Source organism: Corvus hawaiiensis, chromosome 26 (assembly GCF_020740725.1).
Source record: "Corvus hawaiiensis isolate bCorHaw1 chromosome 26, bCorHaw1.pri.cur, whole genome shotgun sequence".
NCBI classification, from domain to species: Eukaryota; Metazoa; Chordata; class Aves; order Passeriformes; family Corvidae; genus Corvus; species Corvus hawaiiensis.
This window is the reverse complement of record NC_063238.1, coordinates 10260305-10277171: the sequence shown is the minus strand read 5'-3', so window position 1 is coordinate 10277171 and position 16867 is coordinate 10260305.

Here is a 16867-nt window from a genome sequence, read left to right as displayed (position 1 = left end):
AGTGGTTCATAGGATTGATATGGTATTATGCTGACCTCAAGCCCTATGGAGTCCTCTCATGACTGAAAGGGCAATCTGGAGTTAACACTTTCTTCCCTGCTCATGATGTCTACACACTGCAACACTGATGCCTTCAGTTTTGTCACCTACTTGGGGGAAAAAAGGAAAAAACTGAACAGAGCACTGTGGAACAGTATCATTCTAAGATAAGATAATAGGAGTTCCAAAGGAGAGTCCAGTTATGCCTTTCTTGAGAAATTTTGGCACTCATTTTGGGAAGGCCAAGGATGTAATTCAGAAAACGCAGATAATGTACAGCCGGTCTCTCACCTGCCACCTTATTTTACACCAAGAGTTTCTGGTCTGTTATGATCCCAGTAAGAAAGCATTTTGACTCTGTAAGGTATCATTTAAAATTCTACTTATTAGAGATAACACTATAATGAGAGAAAAATAAAGGTAATTTCATGTCCTGTTTGCTGCTGGGAACTCTGAATGTTCAGCATCAAATTATTCTCTGATGCACATGTAGCTCATCATGCAGAGAACATCCATTGAATTTTTGGTGATTTGAGCTGTTACAGGATTTTATTGCAAGAAAACAACTCTATTCATCATTTCTACTATCAAACAGAAAGGATGTTCACATGAGAAGTTCTTGCTGTGCCTTTAGATAAGGCAAGGCCAAGCAGGTGGCATAATCGTGGTGGGAGTTGCCTGCAGGCTCTTTTTTCACAGGGAGTGGGCTGAGTCTGTCGTGAAGCCAAAGGACACAGGCAGCACAGCACCAGCCTGAAGGCAAAGCTGCATGTGCAGTGCAGCTCAGGTTGACTGTTTCATGGCTCACTAATGATATAATATGGTCTTCTGGTCAGGATTTCTACACACATCTTTCAGCATGTTTCCCCTAGAACTAATGCTGTATTTTTCACAGAGGGACACTGAAAGGCATTTACATTCTCCCCAGAATTCTGAAAGCTCCCACTCTCACAGCTGCTGTCCTACTGCAGAGAGAGCACAGGTCTCCTTGTAGAGCTCACATACAACTTCCAAAAATTCTACTTGCACCATCCCTTCTTCTTTCCTGTAACTGTGTACTATCATGCAGAAATTAGCGTTAAGTCAATTTAATTGCACAAGCACACAGCTAATTTTTCCCCTGCATACTTGTTCAGTTGCACGCCATGCTTACGTTCCTGTGGCTTTTTACTAATTTTTAATCTCTTCATTCGCTCTTTTCTCGAAGAGAACATGCTCCTTATTTCTGCCACTCAGTTCTACTTGTATTCACCTCTGTTCATCCCAGCTATGAAGAAACAGGGGTTTGCATGCATGCACACTTCACATGCTGACAGCCACCTGTCTGAGCACCCATCCTTCTTCCCTTCTATACTCAAGACAAAACAGAGAGCGGGAACATGACATTGTGTGAGTATATGTGTGTGTGCATGCGTGCTTTGGTGTTTATTTACCCTCAAGCACACACACATATACACATGCACCTTGCTGGGTCCTGGAGTGGAAGAGGATGCGAACAGGCTCAATGGGACACAGACTCACATCCCTGCAGGAAGGGAAAGAAACAGCTATTTCTCCATCTGCAAGCCGCAATATTACTTCTGCTCTCAGGACTGAGCAGAGCTCAAATTCAAGAATAAGTTATACCTTCAGCTAGCATAATCAAACTCTGAAAATAAGGCTAAAGCTCTGCACCCAGAACTCCCTGTACCTGACTCTCAGAGAGGATGAATTTGATATCCTGCCTCTGCAAGTCACTGCTTTCTGTACTAATGTTCAAATTGTGGTGCACCAGAAAGCAGACATAGGGAATAAACACTGCTTACCTCTATGCAGAGCACATATGAACAACTGGGGCCACATTGCATCTTGCTCTACTTGGGACAATCCATGCAGTTGTCATACCTACTGTGGCATTCACAGGCAGGAGCGCAGCACACAGACTAAACTGGACACTGCACAAGGCAGCCAGATAATGGTCAGTGCACACACAGATGTTGTTGAAAAGGCTGAGATTAGGAACCTCTCGTAGGCATCTATAGAAATGTTTCCATGCTTGTTCTCACTGAAGGTAGACTTCAAGCCTAACGTGTGACAAATGAGGTGTGACATCTGCCATGGGAAAAAAAAAGTGACAGGATCACACAAAAATATCTGCTATGTCTGTGAAATGCTTAAATGACCACTTGCCACTTTGGCTTAAGTCATTATTTTCATTAGCTGACTAGCTAGGTAATATTCAGAACATCAACTTCTATTAGGAGAGAGAAGTTTCATTCAATTAATACTCAGAATTAAAATAATTTGCTCAGAAAGATATGCTGAATTTTTATCCTACATCAGGTGCATCCTTTTCATCACCACCACATTGCACAACCAGTGTACTATTGTCACAAGCACAGGTGATTTAATCACTAATTAATGAAATGCTGCAATCAAAAATATAACACAGCAAGCCTTTGGCTCTAAATGAGAAATTCTAATCAGACTTAAATAGTTCAGTTGTTCCAGTTACTGCATTGATCTTTGTATTCATGGTTTTTTTAATAGGATGAGACTATCTGTGTCAAAAATGCTGTTACCCAAGTACAAAACTGCATGTACTGTAGGCACTTTTCAGTTGCCCAATTCTGTCTTAAGTCTTGAAGCAGATGTTTGGTTCATTTTGATAATTTATTATCACTAATTTTCATGGGTTTAAATTCACTATATTTATTTGAGGTTTATTTCATTATGGCCACAGCACCTTTAGTATCATTAATACTTTCTAAATCTAGTTTGCTTCAAATTTCAATAAATATACAGAACTTGTAGTTGTGAAAATAGGAAATGAGTATAACAACAGGTTTCAACATCAGAAGACAAAGTTCACCTAAAATTACAGTAAATAAAATAATTTTTTCTGACCTAACTCCAAATTATTTTTTTAATACCATAAGTGAATGATGCTGGTGACCAACCTCCTTAACCTGATTATTTGGGTGCTGTTTTTCCGAAAGCTGCAATAAAATGCATTCACATTACTCTTGCTGTGTACTGCCCTCTCGTGGATTCATCAGACAAGAAACCCAAAAAAGGGATCCAGTAGACTAAGAATATACAGAGACCTACGAAATTGTTTTCCCCAGCCCTGTAAAGCCTCTGTACATGCCTGACTTTGGTCACAGAAGTGGGTCCACAGGAATTCGCATCCAGAAATATACATAAGCATTTACAGAAATCTCTAATCACTCAGAGAATAAATATATTAACAACACTTTGCATTCAAATGACAGCTCTTCATGTCTTCAAAAAACCTATTTATGGTTTTTACATTAAAATAACTTATAGATTAGAACTTGATAATTTTAGCTACAAAACTTACTTTTTGTATCGATTATAACTGAAAAACAATTTAATTAATGAAAGCCTTAAGCTGCTTTAAAATCAAGCCAAGTGTTTTAAAATGAAGCCAAACTCTACAGCATTTTCAATAGGCATTTACAAGTAATGTAAATAGTTTGGAACTCATGTAAATTTATGATACACATATTTTTAGGTCAAGACTGGTAAAACACCCAGATTTTGGCTACCAGAAGGAACATTTTATGCAAGCTGCAGAAAAGAGAGACACTTCAATACAGCTGGCACATTGAGCAAGACAGATCTGCAAGTATTCTCAAAAAAATACTTTCAGCATCAAACCTGTTGTTTGCTCCATGTGAAAATGTGAGTTTCTCTGCAATTCAGCCTGCTCCTGAAATTCACAAATTCCTGGAATTTTTTTTAATCTTCAAAGATGGGTGTATAATTTATCTCTGAATATGGGATAGTCTGCTGCATTTTTTAAAGGCAAAACTGGATTTATTCAAAGGCATGCCACAGGAAGGGTGCTTTGGTCTGTACAGAGTATACCTAAAAGTCTATGTCAATAAGCTCATTCAGCCCAGTCCAACAAAAGCACATTCCCTTCCAGGAACCTCCTTCCCTGATTAATTGATTTCAACTAATTTTGAGAGGAAAAAGATCAGAAGCTTTCAATTAGCATGGTTTACTATAACGTGATGAAACAAGCTCTGCCACTGATCAAGGAACATAATATATCCATTGTTTCCATCATATTTTAAATTAAGACTTCAGAACAGGGTAAATTATTCTTTATTTCTTCTCTATCCAAAAAAGTGTGCATATCAGAATGCCTTCACAAAAAGCAGATGGACATTTGACAGGAAAATCAAATCCAGGTAATCTAGGATTTTAATCCATGTTGTCAACTCTGTTGTCACTCAAATGAAGGGATCTTGGACCGTAACTTTGACAGGAAATAAAAGTATTGGAGATGAAGAGTTACAATGCATGACCACCTCCAGATGTAATGAGGAAAAACACAGTTCTGAGTTTAATGCTGTAGTGAAACTGAAGATTCAGCCCACAATCTGAATTCATTGCTGGCATCTAGGGGCAGATCAAGGGTATAGATTTCTCCATGCCAACAGCATGGAAAAGTCTCCACCACAGCCCTTCTGCTACCCAGCTGAGTCTGTGCTCACTTTTTACTCCCAGGAACCAGAATAGGCAGTGCTTTTCCATTGCTTCATTCAGGATTTAGCTTCTGTGGCATCGCCCATTTTAAAATACACATTGGGGAACAGATGGATAGGATGACACATTTTGCATGTCTATGCAATATAATTCTTTATGGAACAAGCTGCCAGATTTTAGTATTTCTAATTTACAAGAAATTTTTTTATACCTTTTATCAGCATCAGACACTGCAGCTCACTTTCTGAAGCAGCTAGAAGTAAATAGCTATAGATTTTAGGATGGATAGAAGAGGAATGCACTTCAGGGAATTCTAAATTCAATAGAAGTCTATTTGAGCGTTCAGTTCTTTTATCTGGGCATCTTTTAGAGCCAACTAGGAACACTACAGAATGAGCACAGGAAAGTTTTCCCTCTCTGGTCATCCAATCAAATTGAGTAGGTCAGCTTTAGAAAGGAAAGTGTTCTTCTATTCCTTTTGAGACTCTTACTTGTGCATTGATGTGATATTCTGGTTTGTGCCTGTTCTCTACTATTCTGTTAATACAAGAGGACCCAGGCTCAAGAATACTGCTGGTTTTGTTTGATCTCTCTTGAAGTAGTAAAGTCAGAGCAAAAGCAGGATTCAGCAGAAGAAAGGGTCCATAAAGAGCCTTAGAGACTTGTGGATTCCAGTGATTTCCATGGCAGTACCAGAAAACAAGATTGGCCTCATTCAATTTTCTTTTGTGGTGCATTACTTTGTTCCTGTGGTAGATGACACTAACAGTAGCTATTATCAATTTTACCACTTTTCACCTAAAATGTTGTTTAATTATTTATAGTTTTGCCAAGTACCAGTACTTTGCCCTTAGAGTTTGTTTCCAGGCCAAGTATCATGTCAGCTTGAAATACAGGGATGAGGGACAAGAGAAGGAAAGGAACAGATTTCAATAAAAATAATTCAGCTGTGTAGACAGAATTGATTGAGACTTTGTTTGCCTACGTTTAAAATTAAGTGTAATCTTACTTTTTAAAAATTCTAGCAATTTGGTTTTTGAAGTAGGGACTTGAATTTCAGGCGGCCAAGGATGGGAAGGGGGGAGTGCCAACCCACCACTGTATCAAGAATGTGGCTTTTTCATCCTTTTGAAACACTAAGTCCCACTGAGGTAAAAATATGGCAGGGCAAAAATAACTGCTTGAGTGCCAATAAATCAGTACCTATAAATGATAATCTGAGAAGTGAAGTGTATCCAAAGAGGATATTTCACAAAAGTAGTGGAAGACTAGTCAGAATAGCAGGTGGTGTTCCCAGGAGTTTTGGGAAAAGCAGGCTGTGACAAAAATCTTGAGTGCTTTGTACAGATGAGGGCTCCAAGCAATTTGGAAAGTGACAACCAAAATATGTAAAACAGTGACTGAGATATTTTATATGCAGAGAAAAAGAAATGCATAAGGGAAATGAGATCTACAGGTTTACTGAGGCTCTCTGAATTGCTAATCCTCTGTTTCATGTAATGGACAGTTCTGTTCTGCTCTGCAATGCTAACTGGAAGGTTATTTAGCAGCATTGTCAAATCAGCATATCATACTGATGGATTTTGAAAGCCAGGTAAACCATCTAATTCATCTGCTGACAGGTTCACAGAATCACAGGATGGTTGAGTTTGGAAGGACCTCTGGAGGGCATCATGTCCAACTTCTCTGCTCAAGCATGGTCATGTAGAGCCCAGGACTATGTCCAGGAAGCTTTTGAATATGTTCATGGATGAAGACCCACAATCTCCCTGGGCAACCTTGCCAGCCCCTGGTCATCATCACAGTGAAAAAGTGTTTCCTGGTGTTCAGAAGGAACCTCTTGTATTTCAATGTGTGCCAGTTGCCTCTGGTTGTGGCTCTGGGCACCACTGACCTCCTGGTTCTGTCCATATTGGACCCTCCCTTCAGGTATTTTAATACATTGATCAGTTTTCCCCTGAGCCTTCTCTTCTCCAAGCTGAACAGTCCCAGCTCTCCCAACCTGTCCTCACAGGAGAGATGCTGCAGTCCCTTCGTCATCTTTGTGGCCCTTCACTGTACTCTCTCCAGTACATCCATGTCTCTCTCTATTTCTCTGGAGTCCAGAACTGGAGCCAGGCCTCCCCAGACCCAGGCCAACACCTCCATTGTCTCTTGGCCCAAGAGAAGCCCATGCCTCCCTGCCAGCTGCTACAGCTTAGCTGTGAAGTAGCCTTCGTCCCCAGCTTTGCCCAGCCATGTTACACGTTATTCGTCCAAACCGAATTCAGTCATGCTGGTCTGCGCCCACAAAGACTACTGCAAAAGACAGCTGCCACAGATGTGTATCACCAAATCACAGAATGGTTGAGGTGCTGAGTACAAGACAGCTAATACTTTACATTTCTTCCTAGTGTTGATAATTTTTTTATAAATCTTGGCAAAACTAGGGGGAGAGGAGAAGCAGCAAAGAAATTATGTAAAATTCTGGCTTTGTAGTTCAGCTTCAGTTAAAAGAGAGAAAAAAAGTCATAGCAAATATTTATGTTCTTTTAATATTTTGAGCAGGGCACACAAGTAAAACCTAGTGAGATAAAGAAATTCAAATTAAAAAACAGCATGATGTACATTTTGCACATATTCTGTGGTGATTTAGATCCTATACAACCAGAGATACCAGTGACTCAGCACACAGTGTGAGTTAAAAATAGGACTTTACCCAAAACAAATAAATATTTGTTACAAAAATCATTGCACTTTAATACATACCCCACCTTCTACTGTACACTCCAGGCACTCAGGTCTACAAGGTCAATGATTTGGCTACATTGCCAGAAGCCTCCCTTGTGACAAGTCACCTTGTTCCCATATGGTTATGAAACAAGAGCATTGACACTCTGTCAGAAATCTGTAGGATTTTTTTTCTCTCTCTTCATCTTTAGTCAAGTTAGAGCTGCACAAAATTGTGGGAATGACAGCCCTGGTGTGACTGTATTCTTTTGTAAAATCACAAAAGGGTTCAGCTTGAGCAGAACTGACACCAACCTCCCAACAGTATCTTATCAAGATCCATCAGCCATGGCCTCCAGTGACCTCTCCCAGCAGTGAGCTTCATTTAAACCCAGTTTAGTCAGAAGGTTCCCTGGTGGAAAAGGCTTGCAATGCTGGCAGCTCTGTTCAGGCCTTGGTTCAGGCCGACTGAACCAAAATCACCACCACATTTCACATAGTTATCCAAACAGCACATAGATGGCAATTGCTGGTCACTATCTATCCAGCCTGGATATGGTAGTTATTCGCATCTATATTAGCATCTTTTTAAAGACAGCTTGGAGATCTATTCCTAGCAAGATGATCAGTATGTAAATTATTTCATAATGTAATTAAAATTTGCAAACTGCAGTAAGAATCCAAAGGGATTGCCTAAAACCTAAAATTATCCTGTGAAGACTGTGCTCTCCAAGCTCCCTCATTTTTCAGCAGTGAAAGAAAGTTTTCTTGGGCACAGAAACATAAACCAACTTCAGTCACCCTGCATCTCCCTCTAGAAAAGTCCCACAGGAAGCCCAGGGTTATTAGTTTTGTGAGGCTTAAGTTTACAGAATGTAAAAGACCCTTTATGAGGCACTATGTAGAGTAAGAAGAACAGGAGCTTGTGGTATGTTTTTGTTTGGTTTTTACTTTATTTTTGAATGCACAAAAATATTCCTTAAATATGCATTTAATTCTCAATGAAAAACAGTGTCAAATTGCTTATAGCAGAGACTTGTAAGGAAAGTTGTTATTTTTTATTGGATGTACCTCAGAGTATGATGTCTCTTTGACTTCCTCTGTGATTTTGTTAAATTTCCCAGGCCTACCTGACAACAGCTGCCTTATCAGCCTGATAGCTCAACACATCTGCAGAGAAATGCAACAACAAGAGCTGGAGAAAAAGATAACACCTATTTTGATGTGATTAACATATTAAAAAAAATATAAAAGGTCAGATGTCTGGTTCTGGGCATATGAAGTATATAACTAGATAAATTTAAATTTTGCATGGGGAGCAAAGGAAAGGAGGAAGGAAAAGCACTGCCTGTCTGCATCCACTAATCCCACAGTTATACTGTAGGCACTGGTGGGATCCTCTATTGCAGAACTCATTCCCAGCTACCTTTGCTTTGTAGCAGCTTACTGGTTTACACTGTTCCGCTCTGTCACAGCCACATTAAACCTCCTATTAAATTGCAATAGCTTAGTCATTACCATATTTTGACTCAAGTAGTATAACAAAATACTACCAATAGAATTAATATTCTTAGACTTATTCATGATCATAGCATGGAAATTCCCATATGTTTTGAGAAGGAAAGTAATTTAGAAATTATCGGTTTGATATCATGATGGTAAAGAGACTGTATGGTCCATAAAAACTTATTAATAAAATGCTTTACCCTACTAAAGTGAAATGTGTTTTTTAAACCTCTCGGTGGCCATTTCATGATTGGGTGCATATATTATTAATAATGTTTTGGTTATGGTAAATACCTGAGATACATTCCCCAAACCTTACAGTATTTTTTTAATATTATAAAACTGTATTTTTCTACTGCAAGTGCCTATAGGTAAAGAATTAAGCAGCTTACAGTACACAAAATGTGTATACTTATATATATATAATTTTGTAACACAGGCTCTTCTGATAGATAAGTGACAAAACTGGATGGAAATATTCACAGTAATCTGGTTAATTGTTGGATAAATTATAGCAGACCAGATCCTGATCCCACATTTATTCTCCACAGGAGTTGACCCATACAAGCCTAAATGGCATGCTAGCAAATCCTGGTGCTCCAAACCATGCACACACATCCTAAGGCACCTTAAATGCATCCCATGAAGGAACTTGATTTGATAGAGAATCGAAATAGCTCTTATTGCATAGATATGTGTACATCATGTATTAGTTCTCCGCAGAATATAAGAATTTTTAGATGTGGACTGAGTGATTTTATGATAATAGCAGAGGTATTTGCAAGAATACCTACATTCACGGGATTCCCTTGAAATATTTCCACACTGCTTAGAGTTTTTCCCATGTATATCAGAGATAAGATATACTGCAGTTGTCGAGCAGCTGTAATGACAGCCCATCAATACAGAGTGAGAAACGACTGTAGTTGGTTCCTTTAATTTAAAGTTTCATTTATGACATGATCCTGATCTTCATCTAAATTTGGGTTATAATTCATTAGAAGCAGCCTCGGGGATTTTTCTCTTATTTTAATCACCACAAGTGATTTTAAATCAAGTTAAAAATCCTATCTGATAATATTCCATGCATTTAATCTAAACTTCCTAGACAACTGTCTAGCAACAGGGGAATGGAAATCTCTAATGCCGTTGCAGTGTTCTCTGCAGTCATACCAGAATGTAAAGCAAATGGCACACCTTTGACAACTTTTCCCCATCTGGGTTCCTACTTCCACTATTCAGGCAGTAAGTGGATTCCTAAGGTCTCTTATACACTGATTGCTAATTTTTTTCTTTCTGACAAGCTTTCACCATGTAATAACATCTGCCTGTTTGTTACCTTGTTCTCTTTGTCAGATCCTTTGAACTGATTAAACAGCTTAGCAAACTGACTTTTCATCATGTTCAAAGCTGAAACCCCCTCCTTCACTTTCCATCAAAGAAGATAAGATTATAAAGAAGTCAACACATTAGTGACCCCTGAAGAATCTCTATCAATTCTACTTTCTCTGCTATTACATTTCTGTGCAAACCCCTTAACTTCAGTGCTAGAGCCATTTCTTCCGAAAAAAAAATAGGAACCAATTATACAGACTAAAGTGATTCTGAGAAACTCTATGCCATTTCAAAAATATCTGGTAGGTCCTGTTCAAATATCACTGATATTTCTTAAGTTAGAATTTCAAGGACCATGGTTCCTGTAGAAGTCTTACTCAGGTAATCCAAATAGCCTGTTTAGAGCCTATTTAGTTAAAATAAATGATGTTTCCCCTAAAAAGATAAACCAAAGATACAGGGATTAATGCAACCATTCTTTAGCAAAGCTTTTTAAGAAGAAAAAAAAAATTAATTTGACAGATATCCATGAGGTATTGTCTTGGTTTGAAAGACAGGTGTCTGCTAAGGAAGGCAGAAGCCTCCCTTGGAATGGCAGATGCGACCCCCCTTCCCTCCGAGTTATTATAATTTTGAAATCAAGGGGCTTTTAGGCAAAGACGTGGGAAATAGGAATAACCCTTCTTTACTATTATATATCTATATGTGTATAACCAGTCAAACAAACAGCAATAACTCTGGCAGTAACAGCAATCACAAACCCAGTCCCAGCCTTCTCGGCTGTCAGGCCGTTTCCCCTCGGGTGCAGTTCCGCTCGCAGCCGGCAGGGGCGCTGGCGGCTCCCGGTGAGCAGGGCAGGTGCGATGGTTCCCCCGCGGCTGCAGGGGGCGCTCCGGAGCGAGCTCGGGAAACCCGCGGCTCTGGTGCCCTGGGATCCCGGGAAGGATGGAACAAAGGCTTCACAAACCCCTGGGCAGCCGATCCCGGTGTCCGGCCAGACCCAGCAGCAGGCTGGAACGGCAGGGACGAGCACAAATCCCGGGTGGCAGACGAGATGTATCCAAACTCTGGAGCTGTGGTGGGAACGCCCCGGAGGTCTGGGCAGGCAGGGTGAGCAGAGCTACAACACAGTGAAGGCTCGAAGCAATGGCAGGGGCAGGGCGGCCACGGCCTGGCTCTGAGCGCAGCAGGGAAGGCGGGCTTGGGATCCCAGGGTTTCTCTGGCAGAAGGAAAAGCAGCCAAAGAGAGCAGCCTCCCCCTCCGTCCAAACGCCAGGGACCGACTGACCGCACACCCAGGTGAAACAAAAGAGTAGCCTGGTGCACCCCACCCTCAGTGGCTAGGTCTTTGTTTTTCTTAAATACCCAGCAATTTGTCCCGTATGGGGAAAATTCCTTTAACAGAAAAAAAAAACCAAACCAGGAGAGCTCCTAAAACCCCAACAGGTATAAAAGCAGCATCATGCTGCTCCCACCTCAGCACATTATCTTAGGTTCCTACAGCAGCTGACAATGTGGTCTCCAAAGTAATTTTGATATTTTGTTTCTTTTGGTTTTGAGGATTTTCCTTGAAGTGTCACAGGACTTCTAAATACTCTTGAATAAAGAATGCTTGCCACTGACAATTATTGCAGTTCCAGAAAAACTTTTTACCAACTTATTTCTCATGTGCTAAAATGTGACTGTAGCAAATAAATTGTGTGTATATATATAGAATTGCAATAAGTGTTCTTAAAATTAACCAAGGACTTATTTATAAACAGGCTAAATAAGGTGCTAACTATTCTCCTTTGCCATCATTTTAGTTTAATGGAAATAGGTTTATCTGCATGTGCTTGGAAATTAATCAAAGATTCCGTGGTGCCTTGTCAAAAGCTCACTATGCCTTTTCCATGGAATCCAAGAGGTGTATCCTGTTCCTGAATTTCAGACGTTATTTACATAACTAATAGGGCACTGCAAGTTTTAGTTTGAGTAAAGTTGGGCAGAACATGTAAAAGGTATCAGTCTGCCTGCTGCCAGACTGAGGGAATGTACTAAGGGAGAGCTCATCCTACCTCCATTTTCAATGGACTCTGTGATTTTGAAGTTTAGTTTGAACACAAATGTTTATCCATTTTGCATCTCAGTCCAAAGAAAATCTGTGTGGCAAGTGGAGAATAAAGAGCAATTTAAAGAGTCACAGGCTAGAAATACCACTCAGCAGTGATGTTGTTTTTTTCTACAGTGCTACTCCTAGTCAGTCTTCAGACAGTCTTGAGAAATGTGATGAATGTGAAATACATTGTCCAACGGCGGTCTGGAAAAGATGCTGTGGCTTAGTCTAGACAGAAACTTCTTCCAATTTCCTCTTGCTGAAGGGGAAGGAATAATTTGAGGATCTTTGCCTGTTATATGTTCCTTCCATCACAAGTGTTGGGAAGATTCATGACTCTATTAATTCTGTAATTTCCTTCCCACAAAGCCTCCTTGACACAAAAGCACGTTGACATGTGCCTACTCATCACAAGAGTCTTTCAGACTGGAATAAGTGTTACAATGTAGTCTTAATATAGATGCGTACCTGTTTGTACGTATAAACCTGCAAAGTTAAAAGGGAGATAAATTTTTAAGGGAAGTAAACTATATGTTATTTTCCAAATATCTAGGGTTAGAGGAGCTCATCAGTGCCATAATACTGTGTCAATGGGAGTCTGTCAAAACTTTGTGGGAGTTTGTCTCACCATTATGCCAGGTCACCTTGCCCCAAAATTAAAATTCTTCAGGTCAATATTATTTCATGTTTCGACCTCAGTCTCTCTGACTTAAAATAAGAATGAAACAGTGGCAACAAACTTGAAAGGACTGTCAATCCAAAGTTTAGTAAGTACACAAGGAAGGAGCATCCTGGACTATGTTAACAGGCATGTAGCTAGTAGATTGAGGGCAGTCATTATTCCCCTTGGCATTTGCTATACGAGGTCTAGAATACGGTGTCCATTTTTTAGGGCCCTGATACAGATAATGCAATAATTAAACCAGTGCACATCCAGTGAAGAGCCAGCACAATGCTGAAGGGCTGGAGCACTCCTATGAGAAGAGGCTGAGAAATCTAGACCTTCAGCCTGGAGAAGGACAGATTTGGAGGAGATTGAATAATCCCCTGCCAGTAACTATGAGGAGATCACTGAAAAGACAGAGACAGACTAATATAGGAGTGGATGGTGGGAATGAAAGAAACAACAGATAGATGGACACAAGAGAAGTTCAAACATATGAATTAAATCTTTCTCACTGTTGGAACAGTGACAGTGAAAGAGGTTGCCCAGAGAGGAAGCACAATACCTGTTCTTAAAGATTTTCAAGATGTGGCTGAATAAAGCCCTGGTCTCACCTCATATGTATGCCTCTTTTAAGCAGAAGGTTGGGTTACGAACCTCCTGCAATCCCTCCCAATCCTTTCTCATGATCCTACGCAATACTCTTAAGAGAAGGGGGATTGATCTGTATGCTCTTACTCAGGACATTATTTTTTTTGCTGCCAAACTTCATGTCATTAATCAGTTTCTTTACTGAGGGGTATGAACATGTTATCACAGATACTACTACAATGATCATACTACAGAGATTTTAGTGCTGCATAGAAGTACTACCAGTAATTTAAATCAGCTGTTTCAGGTAATAGTCACACTCTGGCTCAAATCTAACTTCCAGAGCTGGCAGTCAGAATAGGGAGTTTTGAAAACACAAGGTTTGAAAACAAGATAGTAACAAGACAATAACTTTACACACAATTATAATGGGGATAATTCAGATGGCTCCATGGATGACTTTTTTCCCAACAAGTTTCTTAATATAACCTATTTCCTTATACAATTCATCAGTGTTCCATCTTACTCGCTTTACTGTACTTACATTTGCACAAATGGTCCCAGACACAAGGAATACCCATTACACTAGCAACTGTATCAACAAATGTTAAAATAAAGAAGGCTGGGTGAGGAAAAGAGTGGAAAACATTATCATTCCTACATTGTTTTCTCCAAATTGCTCCCCATTACAAAGTCTTATGTTGAACACCCCACACACACACTCCCAGTTAGTAACTTCCTTGAACAGACATTAATAGATCTAGATGGAGCCTTAAATGGAACAAAAAACCCCTCCTCTCCAAGAAAAGGAGTAAGACAGCTGAATTGCCATTTATCACTGAGACATTGGACACTGAGATACGGCATTTTGAAAGCAGTAAGTGCTAACCTTTATTTGCTAAGATCAAAGGGTAGTTTGAGCAATTTTACCAGTGTTCTTGGGTACACTGACAAATCTTTTTCCTAATCTCAGGTATCTTCTCTGGTTTCATTTATAATGCCAAGTAAGGTGTGGGTGCATACCTGAAAAAATATCTGCACTTAACAATGTGTTTAAAGCCTATTATATTAAATTGTATTCATATTAATTAATGTCAGTATGTTACACTGTTATATTAAATGCTAACATAAAAAGCATCCAGCTAATTGTTTAAGAAATAAAAGAAATAAGAAACTGCTATGTTGCATGGAATGTAATCACCTGGAGGTGAGAGTTCAGGAGGCAATTAGAAAGCCAGCTAGGATAAAAGAGAGAGGAACTTGAAAGGAATCTGCAAAGGATTCAGTCACTGCAAAGAGTGAGGAAAAAGAGAAAGAGAGAGATGTAGTCATAGATTACTAGAAGACCTGAGAACTAATGGGCAATTAGAGTGACTGAATACAATGAGGGATGGGAAATTCTAACAGGATGCACTTCACATTAAAGGAAGCACTGGCCACAGTGAAGTGCCTCAGGAATTTCCTGCCTGCCTCCCTTTCTTTCTGGCAGGCCAGTCTTTCAGTGAGGAAGTCAGTCTGCTAGGAGCTGATGTGGTTGTCCAAAACCTTCATCCAAGCTGCTGCAACAACAGAATGTCGCAAGACACCACCAAATCAGTGAAGAAGCTGGCAAAATACATTTAACTGAGCACTGGTTAATGTATTTCATATTAACCTCCAAAATACAAACAAAAATATGCATGCTTACTTTATTGGCCATATAGGATTTTCTTAAACTATGCTTTCCTCAGGCACAAACCTGCATCTTGTTTCAATGACAAACAGATCCCAAAGACTGAAAGCATGGGTTTAGTGCATAATTTGGAATCAATAAATAGAGAAAAGATTTTTTGTCGTATATGCAAATATATGTGTATATAAACATACACGTATTTTTATCGTGCTAGCATGCTAAACACTGACAAAAAATGACTCCGAGATATTTTGTAGTTTTTGGAATGTACAATTTAAAGTTGCCAGAGCTCACATCCGCTGTAGGAAGTGCAAATGTGTTACTTCTGACGCTAGATGGCAGGAGATTGAAGGAAATTGTTTCAGCGGGTCAGAGTAGCCTTCTTAATAAATCGGCTTATAAAACAAATGCCTGACATTTTGTTTATAAGGTGATCAAATCAAATTGAGAGATATCGAGATGTTTCTGAAATAAAGCAGAATAGATTTTTAAGTTTTTAAAGCTAAAATATTTCTCTGAGAATGACTGTTCAAACACACACATAAAATCTCAGTAATTAAATGGAGTTCACAAAGGGTTAAAAAAATCAGGTGGAACTGATTCTACAAATTTCTAACCCCAATGAAGTTCTTCCAGGTGTGGTTAGAAGCTGGTTGAGTCTCACTTTTACATTTAGCTAGTGTTTTCTTGGTCTGTTTCTTTATCAGAATTATATTTTAGAGCAGTTACCAGCTACATCCATCACACAGGGCTGTGGTTACAATGATACAGAGCCAGTAATGTAATACAGTGCCAGACTAGCTGGCACTTTTCATTATTCATTAATTGCTCTTTGAAAATGGTGAGTATCATTATATCTCTTTTCTAGTTGGGGAAACTTAAGCTGAGGAAAATGGTGCAATCTGTGCAGGATCATCATCAGGCTAGCAGCAAGTCAAAAACTTAAATCCCTCAGATTCTGGGCCTCAGGTTCTAGCCACTGCCTTCCAACAACATAGTAAATACTAGGAAGAAAAGATTCTGGCATCTTTTGTCATCTAGTAATTTTTCTTTCATATTGATATTTTATATGCAATGGGTGATAATTTTAAGCTTCCAGTATCTGAAGAGGGTGTACAGGGAAGCTGGAGAGGGACTTTTCATCAGGAATTGTAGTGATAGGACAGGGAGCAATGAGTGCAAATTGAAAGGCAGAAATTTAAGTTAGATATTAGGAAGAAATTTTTTACTGTGAGGGTGGTTACACTGGAACTGATTGCCCAGGAAGGTGGTGGATACCCAAACCCTGGTGGTCTTCAAAGTCAGGTTGGATAAGGCCTTGAGCAACTTGGTCTACTGGGAGGTGTCCCTGCACATGGCACGAGTGGTTGGGACTAGATGATCTCTAAGATCAGTTTCAACACCTGATTCTCTGATTGGGAGTTCAAGCAGCCTCTGGTAATGGGAACAGGACTAGTCCCAGTCTCCTACTAAACCACTTCAGCTGATGGTCCCTTCCACATTTATTATGGATCCTAGCAAATAGAGAATACTTTTCTTAGATGTTATAAATTATCCATTTACAGGTATCATATTGAATTTAAACCACTCAAATTATTCTAATTCACTGTTCCTGTGCTTTTTGCACTGGTTCAATTTAGTAGATCAGATTTGTAACATATCTCTATGGAGCCTTGCTTAGATGGTTCCCATTAATTACAATTTCCTATTAACCCCCATTTCCTTTGTTCACCTGTTAACTTGTCTCTTAATCTGT